Raw genomic sequence first — 17,168 nt, forward strand, 5'->3', positions numbered from 1 at the left:
GATTTTTAGTTGAACAATGGGCTAAGATAAGTGGTGCCCAGAGAACTTGCAAAAGCCATGCATGTGCTTCTTCTTTGGAGACCTGCAGCTATCCTAGCTCTCCCTTTGGGATGCCGTTCTCACCTGCAGCCTCCCTCCCCACCAGTCTCCCCACTGCTGGTCCAGTCCTGGGTCCCACGGTGCTTGTTAATCCTGGCTCTGCATCACCTAGACTTGCCCATAGGAACAAGATGGAATGTCCATGGCAGACAGTCCATGCTTTAGAATGTGTGTGAGGGAGAGGAGTCCTTATATGAACTCGATGTACACATATCCAAGAGGTAAAGCAGTAATTGATGTTAATAAATGGTTTTCAGAGAGGTCATTCAAGCTTGTCCCATATTTTGCTGAGGCTCCTCTTCTCTCTATAAATTCCTGCATTTAGAAGCTGGTTTCTGGCCATGATTTAACAAACCACATGTGAGTAAAACCTGCACTAATTACCCCCTCCACCAGGCAAGTGAGCCTCCTTTAAAGTATTTCTGAAGTTTACTATCCCTTTTTGTTTGAGCTTTTGCTAAAACAACCACCTCTTCTAGACAAGTAACTGTTTTGTTGGCCACTGCCGAATAGCTTCCCCTATTAGATTGGGGCTGTTTTTTCTTCTCTTCTTTCACTTGTTTTATTTGTACCCTCCTCTCCTTTAATTTCCCTTGAATGAGTGTCTGTTTTACTCTTAATATTCTACCTTCAAGGTGAATGGAAAAGCTTTTGACCTGCAGAGTCCTGGGCAATGTGTTTTTCTTGCAGCTACTGACACCCTTGAGAGCATTTTCCAGCACTCCCTGTGCTGCTGTAAAGATTAATGATTTAAGTTAACTATTGCAGTGGAAACACAGTGTTCTGGTCTTGGCAGGTAAGCAAAACAAAACAACAATTTTAAAATCCTTTGTTAAATGTGAAGTCTGCACCTATTCCATGGAGACTAAACCTGCAGCCTCCCCTTAGGTAGAAGGCCCTGGAAGGGTTAGAACAGCACGCCGTGTCTCAGGAGCACTTATGAGCTAAGTGATCTTTCCATTTCACAAAGGTGGCGGGGGGAAGGCTTCTCCATGACTTGACCAAGGCCGCTCAGTAACTCAGTTGCAGAATATTTTCTCGCTTGTGAAAATATTTAAAAGACAAATCTTCTCCGCGGCGAAGGAATAAACCTTATGAAATGCGCATCATCCTTTACATCAAAAATCAGTGACGGCGAGTGTGTGGTTTGGGGGGGGAGGTGGAGAGCTAAGGCCCTGTTGAGATGGGCCTCCCTCTCTGCAAACACTACTTTGGCATATTAGCAGGTTGCTCTCTGCCAGGCACATGTCTCTTATATTGCGGCTCCGGACCTAATGCACCAGTGTATGCTGGGAAAAACAGATTGCTATTGGAATATCTTGGGTTTGGGACAGATAAACTTCACTATGGGCTGTATTGATAGGCAGCACTTGGTCCAATAGGCGGCTGATTTATTGTGACTAATATGGACATGATAAATCAATGGCCGAGTGCTCTGTTGTCTCTCTGGTACGCCACCAAAACGAGAGGCGTGAGCAGAGTTGACAGGAGTGCATCTGCTGCCAGTTTACTGCTATGAAGATACCACAGTAAGCAGACCTAAGTACATTGACTTCAGCTACATTAGTGAAATGTAGGTTGATGGCTCATGTTAGAATAGATAGGGCCTGAGGATTGGGATTCACACATGTGGTATCTCTGCCAGCCCTTCCCACACAGCCCTCCTTTCCCCCAGTTATATCACCACATCATCCTCACTAGCATTCATAATAGGCTGGGCACAAACCAGGTATAAAGCTAGATTGTAAACCCTACAAATAGTCTGAATTCAACAGCAAAAGAAAACAGTCTTTGGTGGCCTCCTGGCTCATGCACAGGACTCTAAACAAAGAGCCCTGGGTTCTAGTTACAGCTTTTGCTGCTGGATGACTTCTGGCAAGTCACAGCCCTGCTCTGGGCCTCAGTTTTCCCATCTGTAAAATGGAAATGGTCACAGCAGCCTCCTCTGAGTGCTTTGTGAGCTACTTGTGACAAATGCCAGAGAAAAGGTGTTATGGTCGTATAAGGTAAGGATTTCATTAGATGATGAAGGGCATACCTTTCCCTGAGTATCCTCCAACTAATTTCTACCTCGGTGCTCCTCTTTTAGGGTATGCTCAAGCCTATCCTGTCTGTTCTCCCTTCACAGTGTGCGTATCTGCTTGAGCTCCAGGAAGATCAAATGAAGGGGTGAAAATAGTTCTGCTGATTTCTATCAAAAAAAGATAAGAATCCCAATGTCTGTTGAATGTCAGCTCTCCTGGCATTACCCAAGTGGCTTTCCTCCCAGTCGGCTAGCACCACTCAATGCTAAACTCATCAGGAAGCACTGGAATATAGCAGGGAAGGAAAGGTACCGGAGAACACAGCACCTCTGTTAGTCAGACTCAGCTGCTCTGCTGCTCCAGCTGCCTGGCAAAGTACACAGGGCTCTGTTTCCTATGAACGCTCACTGACATAGGGGAAAAAAATACAGAACAGATTAAATGCACCAGACTGACAGCCCTGGAAATTGAAGTTCTCTGTTTATCCAGGAAATAAGGTACAGCATGTTATGTGATAATGCATGTACCTAGCCAACTGCCAGACCTGCAGGAACCCCTTCTAGCTTGGGGGCTGGAACAACTTGTACAGCAGAGCTGCTGAGAGTCATAGAATCCCGGGGCTGAAAGAGCCCTCAGGACGTCATTGAGTCCAGCCCCATGCGCAAAGCAGGATCCACCCCAACTCAATCATCCCAGCCAGGGCATTGTAAAGCCAGAACTTAAAAACCTCTAGGGATGGAGATTCCACCCCCTCCCTAGGTAACCCATCCCAGTGCTTCCCCACCCTCCTAGCGAAATAGCTTTTCCTCATATCCAGCCTAGATCAGCCATTGAACCATGCTGTAAATCCTAGATATCATGGAAACCACTTGAAACTAGGGGTTGCTGCAGGCCTCTGAGCATCCATCATTCCAACAACTGTGCCTTCTGGGCGTGAGAGGACAGCTCAGCCTTTGACTTCTCGGCTAAAACTGCCAACTAGGGAGACAGGCAAGGCGGACGGTCCTGCTGGTTTTTATAAGGAGAAGGGTTGTCCCCTTGGAATGGGACTGAGATCATGGCCTAACGCTTCATAGGATGCCACTCTCATCCTTGCCTCCCACAGGATGAAACAAGTTCAGGAATAGTGATCCCATCCTGGAGCGCAAGGCAACATGATTTAGGGAGGAGGATACATGAACGCTGGAGGGCATCCTTGCCGTCATGCAAGGAGCTAAGGCATAATGCAGGGTCTTGTTTTAAGGTTCCATGTGAGAGAGACATGCTCAAAGTTTCACAGGACTCTACCAGCTGGATCTTTACAGGACCCAAGTGCCTGGCATTCTAGAAATGGACAGCAACCCAACCCCCTCTGTCAATACCAGCACTAAGGGAATGCATTTGAAATCAGCAGTGGCCGCCAAAGCACAGAGTAGCTTTTGCTAGTGAAGCAGCCATTGAGGGATCTGACTCTGTTTCTGGCTTGCTAAAGACACCTCCTCTTTTGGGATGTCATGGTTGGTTCAAAAATAGAGATGGTTCCCCTCCCTCCCCCAACAAAAATTCCCATAATGGGGCGGGGGAGATCTAAAGCTCAGTATTTGCAAATCAGAGCAGCAGCAGCTTCCTTGAAAGCTGGGCCAGTCCAGGTTCCAATCCAGATCTGCACCTGGTTGTTCAAACCTCTCCCTCCTGTGAATCAGAGTGAGTGCTGAGCTGTTCAGTCTTCCAGAAAGGCAGCTGAGTTTTGTCCTCCCTTCTGCTCCTAAAGTGCCAGGCAGACTTTGGAAGGTAAATAGGGAACAAAAAAAGGTTTTTGGGGGGGTTTCCTCCTTCCCCCCAGCAGTATTTTCCCTCCCACAAAAAAATTCTGTGCCTGTGAAATGAGTGAGGGACTAAAGGACACCAGGCAGTCACGCTGAGTGCAGCAGGTGCTGTGGTAGCTTTCTGAGTTCTGTTTGTGTAATGCAAGCCCCACTGTTCCCCTGCAGCCCAGACACCACCTTTCTCTGCCCATTGTCCCTCGGGTCCGTACCGTAGGGTGCTACATCTGGTGTGGGCTCCCAGACCCTCTGCTCTCACACACTTACACCTGCCTTGTGGTACTGCAACCTTTAAACGGCCTCCAGCCAGGCTTCAGCCCTCCTCCTTCTCAAGCAATACAAGCAGAGCATTTGGTCATGTTCTCTGCTCTGAGTGTTACCAATGTACAGGCACAAAGTGTGTATATTGCCACCTGGTTCCCTTAACAGACCTTGGTTGTTTGCTGAACAGTGTTGCCTTCCTCCCACCCCACCTATGATTATGGTTACAGCAAACTGTTACTGTTTAAACAAATCCTTCTGCTCACATCCTGTCTCCAAGGGCACCTACGCTGGGGACAATACGGTGTTTTGCAGGCTAGGGTTAAGAGGACATTTTGACTAGATGATTGGCAGCACATCCCTAATTAAGTGGTGATTTTTGTAACCTGTACGGGGATTGGATCACCAACACTTTGTCCTTTCTGAGCTAAGTCGGGATTTGAATCCATGCCTCCAAGGTCCTAAACCAAGAGCCACCAAGAAAAGGGCTAACTGATTTCAGAGGGGATTTGGATCAGGCTACTAACCTACCATGGCTACCTGCCCTCTTGCCTTGCACTTTTCAAGGGTCACATTAGCATTCTGTGTGTGTTGGACATAAGGAATCCTGAATCTGGTTAGGGGACACCGCACATATAGACCAGAAATGTATCTGTGCACCAACATTTTACCCTACAGACAGGGCTGGCCCGAGGTATTCTGGCACCCCGGGTGTGCAGCACCACCCCTGGGAGCACAGCACATGCACGGGCCTGCCCATGGCGAGCGGGCCCGCCCCCCCAGAGTGCACAGGCCTGCCTCTGGGGTGCACGGTGCATGTGCAGCCTGGCTAAAGCCACTGGCACGCAGCCTGGGGCCCGCCTCTAGGGTACACGGCGCAAGCGCAGCCCAGTCTGGCCCAGCTGTTGCTGCTGGCGTGTGCGCCGGGCTGTGTAGGGCCCTGCGACCGTGGGGGGAAGGGCATTGCTGGCCGGTGCCACGGGGATGCAGGTGGGCCAGTGCTGTGGGAGCCGGGTGCACGGCGCCTGATGGCAGCTGTAAGGGACACCGCACGCCACTTACAGCAGCCATCAGGCGCCCCCCTTCAGTTAGTACCCTGGGCAGCTGCCCGGCTCGCCCATGTCTCTGTCCGGCCCTGCCCACAGAATCCTTATAGTGAAGGGGAAGCCAGGAAAAGTGTGTTAGCCTCTGAAGCAGCTGTTTGTGCACAGCCATAACACATACTGGATGTCAGTCAGCCTTCTTTGGCCCATCAGTAACTAAGGCTGGCTTTATATTGTAAACATACAGCGATGTAGCTGTGCCACTCAGGATACAGTAATACTGACCTCCTTCTGGTGCAGACAGTGCGCTGTTGATAGGCAGCTTTCCCTAGCTACTGCCTCTCACATAGGTAGATTCACGACACCAACGAGAGATGCTCTCCTGCCAGCGGTGCAGCACGCTCACTGCAGTACTGGACAAACGCACGCGTCCCCAGACAGCATGTTAACCATAGAGTGGCCTTAAGAATGAAGGAGAAAGGAAATCTGATTTCTATGCAAATGCCTGACATCTAGGGTTATTGGCACTATTGGAGCTGTGCATTTTGATACAAAGCTCAGAACAGGAGGAATCTCTGTGGCAGCTCGAAGGTTCAGAGGCTTTTTTTTTAAAGTAAAGATCCATTTAGACGTGTCCATCTGTCGTCTTAGGCTATACGTTCTTTGAGGCAAGAGCCATCTTTTTGTTCTGTTTGAACAACATCAAGCATAATGTGGTGCTAGTGCAAGACTGGGGCTCTCAGGCAATGTTTCTTCGAATCTTTTCTATCTATGTGCAGAATAATTTTTATGTGCACCAAGGCATGTGCAAATGTGCACCACCCATGAAACACAAATTAGCTGGGGGCACTCTGCTAATCAGCAGGGCAGCACTGGAATCTCTGCTGAGTGGCCGCACATTCGCGCCATTTACTGGGGACCCTGTTCTTAGGTGCTAGGGTGTTGCTAAGACTCAAGGTTGCTAACACCTTGCCTTGGAATGAGAGACATTTTATGCATGAATTGGCATGGAGGACCAACTGACTTTATTCCAAAATGACATACATGTGTCATTTTAGGAAAACAACAACCAGGGTAATTGTCATACCAGTTTAGGGATCACACCTTTCCTAATTTAGTCACATGAGGTTCTCCCTCTGCCATGGAGGAAGAAACACAAATAGAAGTACTCAGGCTTATTAAAAACAAACCCAAAATAATAAAACAAAACAAGATCTAAAACTAAAACCTAATTTAGTTAACCTGTTTGTTACAGTAGTTACTTTCTTTTTTGCAGAGAACCTCTAACAAACATTGCGAACTCTTACAGGAACACCCCTGCTGAGAAGGTGCACCATTTTCTAGGAAAGTGAAATCTCAAGTTTGATTACCTCCAAAATTAGTAGGTTAATTCTGCTTAGCATATTGCAGATAACAAAGACCTTGAGCTCTGAATTCAGTGCAGCTTTGTGTCTGTGGTTCTGTTCGAGCGGAGTTCCTTGCAGGAATGGGATTTAAATGAGATTTTGTAAATGGGCAAAGGTAGGTGAATTCAGCCAATTCCTATGAAATTCAGTAACTGGCTGGAGGATTTTTACACTGCATGCAGAGCCATTTAAGAAATTACTATTCATGAATTTTATGTTTAGCCATTTGCATAAATGTTTGTGGGATGGGGCCATTATTCACTTAAAATGGCAAGGTCTTTTGTAAACCCCTGTCTTTAAAGACCAATTTGGTGACAGGCAAATTAATAAAAATGAATCATCTTCAATGTGAATGAAATGTCACAATGTCATTCTATCACCAAAGTCAGTTTCCATCTCTTCTCCAGGAAATGTGCTTTAACTTCATCCTGGTTGAAAAGGGAGACGCTGTTAATACCTTCAAATTACTACCGCATTTCAGTATCCCATTAAAATCATTCCAGAAATAAATCTAATTCCTGGCAAAGCTTCTGTGAACTTCTTGCCAATCAATGCTAAGGCTGGGCAGAAACATCCTTTCATAGATAGCAGAGACAGTATGGGGTGTTGGAGAGGAGGGGCAGGTGGGAGCTATTGGGCTGTGATTATTTGATTGTTGATTTATTGTGTGTGTGAGAGAGATCATTGCTAATGGTTGTTTACAGATGATGCTGATTCAGAAGTGGGTGATTGATGCAAGTGCAGTTTAGCATCCACTGCCTGCTCCCCATGGCGTTTTATCAGAATGATAAGGTACTCCTCTTGCTAAGTTCAGATATTCCCATTGATTCACCACTTAGATGGACGGGGTTGGGTGACTTCTTTCACTCATAAATATGCAGCTCTGACAATGCATATGCATTTAGGTGACTGTTTATTATCTAGCTACGTATGGTGGAGGTGTGGGTTTTTTAACTTTTTTAAATTAAAACTGTAAGCACTTTATTTTAGTTTTTTTGTTTGTTTTCTGAATAGTTATGAGTACTGGATTTTTATTTATTTAAGAGCATCTACATTATCTTCTTTTCTCACTCCCATTAACTATCTACACTCTAAAAATCTTGGGGGAGGGGCAGGAACTCTGATTCAAGTATAGAATAATTTCTAGTTTAAGGGTGTTTTTGCAGTGGTGTTTTTCTTTGCTTTTTTTGGCAGTGTTTTTCAATTTTAAGGCTATATTTAAATATTCTATTGATATTCTGTGGTATTTTATTAATAATTGCTTATGAGATTTTGTTGTCTTTTGAAGAGGGCCAGGAATATATTTATTTATTTATTTAAGGTAATTATTTTTTTCCACTTATTCACATTAACTTTTAAAAAGCCCTTTTTTTCATTTTTTGATTTGGTTTTGTTTTGTTTTTTATTTTGAGGGGAGGAAAGGGTTAATACTTAAGCTGTGGTCCTGCATCATTCATATGGAAGTCAATGGGTCCTCTGGTTCCATTGGAAAGGACTTCATGTTGCCCCTAATTTGGTATAAATGTAAAGGAATAGTTTTTCAGCTGGTGTAAATCTTTCTAGCTCAGTCAACTTTGATGGAATTTGCACCAGCTGAGGCTCTGGGTACAGACGCAAAGCTTTTCTTTCACTTGCTAAAATATATTAAACAATGCTCAGAGGACCTTTTTAAAAACAGAGCCATGGCAAATGAGCAACTTGAGAGAAGATTGTACCATGTTAAGAATACAAGACACAAACAGGGTTTCTACCCTTTGAATAAGAGCATGATTTAACAAGACACTCTCAAACTCCTCTATGTTCCCTGGATTTTAAGTATTTTCCTTGGGGAGCTTCCCTTAAAAGTATATTAATAAAAAGATTCTCTAGGACATTGCAATCATGAATGTGATTTGGAAAAGACTGGACATTTGACGTAAAAGAGGGAGAAATAAGGGAAGATAGATAGCCCCCTCTATGGCACTGGTATAACAATTAAGGAGTAATGCATCCCTCTGGAATTTATTATGTGGACCAGATTGCATGTTTTTCTCTTGGATGTCTTTTTGAGACTCAAAGTAGGTTCAATCCAGGCACCTACCGCTTGTGCCATTTCCTGCTATTGAATTGCCTTTTTATTAGTATTGTTCATGATTAGCATTAGTATCTACATTTACTCTTCAAGGGTGTTAGAAAAGAATAACAAATAGATGTGTACATTAGCATGGTTAGGACTAAAGGCCCCAGCTCAGCAAGCACCTAAAGTTTAAACATGTGCTGAATGCTTTTCTGGAATGAGGCCAAAGTGAAAAGCTGCAGTCCAGTGGGTGATGTGAGCCTAGATGCTACACTACCACATATATGTGGCTTGTCTCCTAGCTAAAGGACAGGTGATAAGGAAAGTTTTCCTTTCAGGATGGCAGAATGCAGGGGGAAAAGAGCGGGGGAGGGGGGGCGATTGAAAAAGAATTCTTCCTTTATATGACTTTATGCCCCAAGTTGTGCTAGCTCCATAGGATGGGTGATTCTTAGAAGGGAAGTTAAACTTCCAATGACCCAGCTAATATAAAATCATATGATGATCAGATCAGTTACTACCAGTGACTTTCGCATGCAAATTGAAGTCTGACTTCAGTCTGCTGAAAAATTATCATAACTTACAGGAATGTGTATATGTGAGAGAGAGAGAGAGTCAGAAGCGTGGTTGAGGGGTAAGCAGAAAAGAGCTCAGACCTTGGGACTCTTCGCTGTGAGGTCTGCCAGAGGTTCTGGGGTTGTTACAGGAATGGGTGGAGAGGTTCTGTGGCCAGCAATGTGCAGGAGGTTAGCTGAGATGACCATAAAAGGACTCTCCTGGCCATAAAGGCAGCGAGCCTGAGTTTGTTTTTATGCCATCTGTGTGTCAGCAGGCATGCACACTCTCAATAACATAGTGTATGAGCAGCTGGACAGAAAGCACAAACCTTCAGGGCACTTCCCAGCCCTTCCAGAGTGGTGTACGGTTGGATATGGGTGCAACAGTGAAGGTCCACTGCCACCTCTAGGCGAGCATTAGTATAGGCACTCTTTGCAGATGGGAGAAGAGAGAAAATAATCTTGGGATTTGTCCCAAATCATTGCAATCTCTGTGCCAGGCCACCTACTGTCTGCTGCTATATGTATGTATGCGACTGTTTAGGCTATGGTATAAATATGGTTAGCTGTTTCTTTATTCCCAGTGCAATAATCCCTCTACGACACTCAGAATTACACATATCAAGCATCCGAGTCTGTCCCGAGCCACCACTATACACTGGGTTGCTGCCTAGGTTACTGCAGACATGATCCATGCTGGGGCTGCATTTATTCTAAGTATCTTAAAGAACTGAGAGCAACCTGTTCTGGACAGACTGATTCACAGTTGGATCCATTTGCAAGGGAGCTTGTCTAAGGCTGCCCCTAAAACTGACCTAACCTAGGTATGGGCTGTCACTGCCTTCATTAGAAGCTTGCATATCAATTCCCCACCTCCACACCCGCTTTGCCTTGGATAATCAGTTTGCCCTCAGAGGGGTGGGAGAGGATGTGTTGCTGACGAGAAGAGAGGACAGCACCACAGGAGAAGAAAACTTCTTAGTGAGTGTATAGCTGGGAATATTTATACTTGGCTATCTGTATATTTTAGGTGTGGTTATAGGAGCTTAGAACAGCGTTCACATGGTGTTGTCTGAATGGAAAGGGTGAAGAATGAGGCAGTTTTGGGAGGAAGGAAGAGTTGTTTTCTCTTCTGAGTCTCTTTTTTAATTGCTACTGTGGTGCATCCCAAAAGCAGATAATTTGCAATTCCCAAGTATGACAGAGATGGGCAATAATTTTGATGGGGAGGGGCACTCCAAGAATTTGGTAAGGGTCAAAAGCTGCACTTTTCTACCATAATAATGGGGCCAGAGTGCAGTCTGGGACAGAGGTTAGGTGCAGAAAGGAGCTCAGGATAGGAGATTGGAGTACAGAGTGGCTGCGTCTAGACTGGCATGATTTTGCGAACATACTTTTAATGGAAAAGTTTTTCCGTTAAAAGTATTTCTGCAAATGAGCGTCTAGATTGGCACGGATGCTTTTGCGCAAAAAGTGCTTTTGTGCAAAAGCATCCATGCCCAGTATAGACGCACTTTTGCTCAAGAAAGCTCCGAAATGGCCATTTTAGCCATCGGGCTTTCTTGTGCAAAACATTAAGGTGCCTGTCTACACTGGCCCTCTTGCGCAAATATTCTTGCACAAGAGGGCTTATCCCTGAGCGGGAGCATCAAAGTATTTGCTCAAGAAGCACTGAATTCTTACATTACAAAGTCAGTGCTTTTGCGCAAATTCAAGTGGCCAGTGTAGACAGCTGGCAAGTTTTTTGCTGCTTTTGTGCAAAATCTTGCCAGACTAAGCACACCCAGTGAGTGGGAGTCTGGGAAGGATTCTGACCTGGGGCAGAGATGTAGGAGAGGGGGCAAAGGATTTGAGTTGTGACCTGTGGCACTGGGGAAAGTGCAGAGTGTTTGTGTTGGGGCCTGGGGTTGGGAGTTGGGATGCACGAGGGAGAGAAGTGCCAGGTGCAGGCTCTAGTTGAGAGGCGCTTAACATACGGGCTACGTCTACACTGGCCCCTTTTCCGTAAGGGGCATGTAAATTTCACCTATCGTCGTAGGGAAATTTCACCTATCGTCGTAGGGTCTCTTTGAAGTAAGAATAAGACCCTCCGGAAAAGGGCGCTTTTTACGGAGGATCGGGGCCAGTCTAGACGCTCTTTTCCGGCTTTTTTTAAAAGCCGGAAAAAAGCGGCGGCCATTTTTATTTAAATGCCGCGGGGGATATTTAAATCCCCTGCGGATTTCCCTACGACGATAGGTGAAATTTACATGCCCCTTACGGAAAAGGGGCCAGTGTAGACGTAGCCACGGTGACTCCCAGCCAGCAGCCCAGCAGGACCCTAAGGCAGGTTCCTTGCCCTGTTATGCCCCCACATACCGCTCAAAGCGGCTGGCTGTTGGGGCCAGCATGAACTTCTTTGCGTGGCACACCCCTTGAGGGATGGGGGCGGGGAGGCTGTGCAAGCTGACTGCTCCTGCAAGCGTGGCTCAGGCAGCACCTATTGGCTGGTTTCTGACCCATGACCGCTTCAAGGACTGTGCTGCGAGTAGGAGCAGTGCATGGAAACCCTCTTTCCTCCCAGTGGGCATGCACCATGGAGAGACACACATGCTGGCCCCGGCAGCCAGCCACTTTGAGCAGCATGTGGGGCCACAGCAGGCAGGGAGCGTGCCCAAGGGTCCCAATGGGCTATGGGACACTGGTGGCCCAGAGGATTGTGTCAGGCCAAATCCAGCCTGTGGGCCATATTTTTCACGCTCCTGTTCTATGACCTGGGGACAAGACATCACAGACAGGCAGGGTCTGGCAGTATCCAGAATTGGGATGATGCCCTTCCAGATGCTCAACCCTCTTATGGCTCCTGAGAGTCCCCTCCAGCCCATCTTTGTGCTGAGGTGGGCATTGCATGCTTGCTTTGCTTGGGTCTGGCCTGTGTGTCGGGCAGCCCCTCCGATTTCCCCACGAATGATGCTTTGGGAGAGAAGGATGCGTGTTAGCACACTAGTAACCACCTCCCTTTCCCCAGAGGAGGGGAGCACAGAACCTGAGGCTACGTCTAGACTGCAGGCTTCTTTCAGAAGGACCTTTTCTCAGAAGAGAGCTTCTGAGAAAAAACTGAGAAAAAACTGAGCTTCTGAGAAAAAACTTCTTCCAAAAGAGAGCGTCCACACTGCCAAAGTGCATTGAAAACGTGATCTGCTTCTTCGAAAGATAATGTTCATTCAGTATGGATGCGATCTTGAATTTAATCTCTAATTACTATGGATGCAGTGGCCACCAGGGCACCTCTGCTTTTTCCTCTTTCCTTCTCTTTCAAAAGAACTCCCTCTTCTACACCCACACATGCCTTTTTCCGAAGGAGCTCTTTCAGAAAAAGGCTTCTTCCTCATAAAAAGAGGTTTATCAATGTTGGAAAAACTCCTCTGTTCTTTCAATTGACTTTTGGAAGAACATGATTGCAGTGTGCATGGGAAGCAAGTTACAGGGGCTCATGGTGCCCATGCTCCAGCAATATTCAGAGCCGGGAGCCCTGCTCCAGCAATATTTGGAGCTGGGTCTCTCCCCTGGCCCTGCCTGGAGCAGGCCCCAGCCCCCACCTGCCGGCCCCCCTGCACGTCCTCCCACCCCGGCCCCAGAGCATTCTGCCCCCTTCCCCCCCTGTTCCCGGCCCCGGCCCATCCCTGCCATGCACAGCTTTCAGTTTGGCTCCCCCTTGCCGGCGCGTGCTGCCAGCTGCTGCTGCCATGCACGGCGTTTCCAAGTGAGTGGGGAGATGCCCGGGTGTGATGTGACATCACTGCCCAGGACTTTAAAACTGCTCGGCATGGCATTGCGCCACGCAGTCTAGCTCTGGTTTCAGAGTCCGGGGACTTCTGGGGCCCGAGCACAGACTCTGGCCCCACAAAGTGGAAGGCAGAAGGTAGGGGAGGGGGAAAACTAGGGGGAAGGTGTGAGAGAGGAAGGGGCTTGTGTGGAGGGGGGGAAATAGAGGAAAGTGTGAGAGAGGAAAGGGCTTGTGCAGAGGAGGAGCGGGAGAGGGAATAAAGGGGAAGGCACCAAGAGACAGGATGGAGGAGGACAAATGCCAGGGGGCCAAGTGAAGACAATGAGGAAAAGGGCAGGAGGGGAGGTGTCAGTGGGAGGGGGGACAGGGTGATGCGGGGAGAGGGTAAGGGCATTGGGAGCTGGAGGGGGAAGTTCTGAGAAAAGGCTTGAAAGAAGGGGTGGGCATGAGAAAGGTGGGGATGGAACAAGGCATGTGTGAGGGCACAGAGGGGCATGAGGAGAATGGGGGCAGAGAGTGGTGAGGGGGTGGGCATCAGGGAAAAAGGGGGCAGGGGCAGTAAGGAGTGGGGGAGGCACCAGGAGGGTGCAGTGCTAAGGGAAGGTGCAGGTGCCAGGAGATTCCAGGGGTGAAGCAGAAGGGCAGACACCTGCAGGGGAGGGACCAGCACCAGAGGAGAGAGGCAGGGCAGGTGTGTAGAGGGAGGTGTTAGGAGAGGGTATGAGGGGGGTAGCTCACCTGATCAGAGTGGGGCTACTGGAGGAGTGGGCAAAGGGGGCAGAGAAGGGCTGGTGGAAGGGGGCAGGTCACAGGAGGGCTGAGGGCAGTGAGAAGGGCAGGAATCAGGACAGCAGGGGAGGGTGAGGAATTGGGGGGCAGCAGGCACCAGGGGAGCTGACGGAACAAGGGGAGGAGACATGGCAGCAGAGAGAAAAGGTAAAGTTTTATACAATATTTATTAATAACTTGGGTGCCACAGTGGCACATCCAAACAAGCCACATGAACTCAGTACTGGTGCACAACACAAAATTCATTCTGCTCATGGGAGGAAACTCTTAGGCTATGTCTACACTGGCAGTTTCTTGTACAAGAACATCTTGCACAAGAACACGTCCACACTGCCACATGCGAGCTGTGCTTTTGCGCGGGAGCATCCATGGCAGTGTGGACGCTCTCTTGCGCAAGAAAGCTCCGATGGCCATTTTAGCCATAGGGGTTTCTTGCACAAGAAATCTCTGCCGAGCATCCGCACTACCCTCTTGCGCAAGAGAGATTATATCTGTTAGAAAAGAGCATAGCTCTTGTGCAAGACACCCTCTCTTACCGCACCATATTGTAAATTTCCTTGCGCAAGAGCAGGCAGGCAGGCAGGCAGTGTGGATACTCTGTGGGTTCTTGCACAAGAATGGCTACTTGCGCAAGAAGCCGCGAGTGTAGACGTAGACTTAGAGGGGACACTTCCCCCAGCCTCTCTGCCCCTGAGTTAATGTCACACACATTGGGTTAATGCAATTGCAGGATAGTTGCATGAGGAGGTTTGGTGGGGGCCAAACTAATCCCTGTTGGTAGGAGGATGGTGGGAAAAGCCCTTCGAGAGGGGTGACATGACACCTTTTACTTCTGGTCATGTGTCCATCTTGCCCGAGCGTGTTACCTCCAGAGGCCTGGTTAACGGCGGTCAGGGGGTGTGGTTAATGGGGGACAGAAGGTGTGGCTAATGGGGGTTGGGGTGTGGTTAACGGGTCAGAAGGTGTGGCTAATGGGTCACCACAAAAATTATACAAACCTGCCACCCCAGCAGTGTGGTCGTAACTCAGGTTTTGTCGGAGAAATGGCCATTTTTCTGAAAATAACTCTGCAGTGTAGACATAATCTGTGTGTCTACTATGGAGAAATTCAGCATGCTAATGCCTAGTACCGGAAGAACAGTATTTTCCAGAGGGCTGCAACTGTGTCCCCCATCAAACCTTAACCTGGATTGGAATGTATTCACTGAACACTGATGGGACCAGGAGGTTTTTTATCCTTCGCCTTCTCTGTTGACACAAGTCTCCTTTTTTATTCCAGTTTGCCTTCTACTCCATTCATTAGGTAAATTTTGTATTAACCCCCAAACCTTTCTCCAGGCAGGCTCCCAGCTACTTATTGGAAGGGACAATGGAGTTCTACCCTCCTGTAGCTTGAGGAGCTTAACTGGGTGCAGAGAGACTGGGAAATGGAATGCTTTTCGAAAACACAGGTCATATTCTGCTCTCTGTTAGCTTGGATATACACACTGAGAGAGATTCAGCATTAGCTGGCATCTAACAACATAGCCCTACTGACTTCAATGCAGTTAGCACCATCAGGACTGAGCTGGTTTGTACCAGTTCAGGATCTGGCCTGTTAACTTTGGTGTGAATGCTGTAAGATTTGCCTGGTGCAACTGAGAACAGAGTTTGACCACCAGTGCTCTGCAAGTAGCTGCTCTGTGAATTCGCAGCCATGCACTGGGGCTTGCTCCTACACTGCTGCTGACAGGAATGGGAGCAGGCTGAGGCTCCTGAGAAGAAAGGCAGAGACTTGGTATAGTTAAAGCATGGGCCAGTGAGATGTGTAAGATCCCTTCAAAGGGGTCAGCCATGTTCCTGAATAATCTCACCCTCCCCTATCCTCCCACATACACTGCTCTGTTCCTCTCTACATGAGAAAGCTGTGCAGCATTGAGGACAGGCTACGAAACACCTCCCTGGAGGGTCATTCACTGGACAGATGTATATGAGCCCTATGCTGAAATTGGCAACCTCTGGCTACCACTGTCCAGCTGTCCACAAAGCCAAGTCTCTGCCTGGATGCCATTCAACGGGAATCATGGGGGATGAGCAGGACCAACTGGATGTTTCAATACTTGTGTTGATCTGCTAGTCCTCCCACCCCCACTCCTTAAATTGTGTGTTCCAGGCAAGTTTCCCTGCTGAGTGCATTTGAGCAGATGCCTTTGGATAGCTTACTATTAAATTAGACCTTCCTGCATCCAAATACAGATAATTATGTTTTCATTAGCCAGGTTGATTTATTACATCTTGATGTAACAGGCATGCCTGGAAAAAAGAGGAGGTGGAACTGGACTTTATTTCCTTTAACTGACGGGCACAGCAGCTAGACTTTTCAGCTTTTCCGTACTAGGTGCACTTAATTAGCCTATTATTATTTTTCTCCCTCTTTCTTCATCGGCTAAATGCTCTGACATCTCACAGGTTTATTTGTGTGTGGTGGCTGATTTTTTTTTTCTATCAACTGTGGAAAGTTTTCTGCTTGAATGGCCTGGGCTGCTTTTATTTAGCCTGATCTGTGCACGTTAGGGCAGAAAGGCAATCTATTGTGGGGTACTAGCTCCTTCCCTGGCCAGCTTGGAGGCCTTTTTACATACAGAGACCAAGAGTTCAAGTTTCCCACTAGAGAGACTAGCCCATGTAAAGCACCAGAGCAGGCCTTCAGATCTAGTTTTCTTGCTATGTCTAGACTGCAGGCTTCTTTCGGAAGAAGCTTTTCCAGAAGAGATCTTCCAAAAAAAAAAACTTTTTCTGAAAGAGAGTGTCCACACTGCCAAAGTGCACTGAAAAAGCGATCTGCTTTTTCAAAAGATAGGCTGTGTCTAGACTACATGCCTCTGTCTGCAGAGGCATGTAGATTAGACAGATAGGCAAAGGCAAATGAAGCCGCGATTTAAATGATCGTGGCTTCATTTACATTTACATGGCTGCCGCGCTGAGCCGACCAACAGCTGATCAGCTGTTTGTCGGCTCGCGCGCTAGTCTGGACGTTCCCCCTGTCGACATCAAAGCCCTTTGTCGGCAGCCCCGTTATTCCTCGTGGAATGAGGTTTACCGGGGCTGCCGACAAAGGGCTTTGATGTCGACAGGGGGAACGTCCAGACTAGCGCGCGAGCCGACAAACAGCCGATCAGCTGTTTGTTGGCTCAGCGCGGCAGCCATGTAAATGTAAATGAAGCCGCGATCATTTAAATCACGGCTTCATTTGCCTTTGAACAAACAAATCTACATGCCTCTGCAAAACAGAGGCATGTAGTTTAGATGTACCCATAGTGTCCACACTGAATGGGTGCTCTTTCACATGTAAGCTGTGATTAGTATAGACAGAGTGGTCACCAGGG

General features: G+C 47.6%; 1 protein-coding gene across 7 annotated transcripts in view; it reads left to right on the forward strand.

Moving 5' to 3' along the window:
• The window catches only part of NOS1 (nitric oxide synthase 1), a 175,391-nt gene that overhangs the window by 47,349 nt on the left and 110,874 nt on the right, over nt 1-17,168 (forward strand). The gene's annotated exons all lie outside the window — the stretch shown is intronic.

Source organism: Pelodiscus sinensis, chromosome 15 (assembly GCF_049634645.1).
Source record: "Pelodiscus sinensis isolate JC-2024 chromosome 15, ASM4963464v1, whole genome shotgun sequence".
NCBI lineage: Eukaryota > Metazoa > Chordata > Testudines > Trionychidae > Pelodiscus > Pelodiscus sinensis.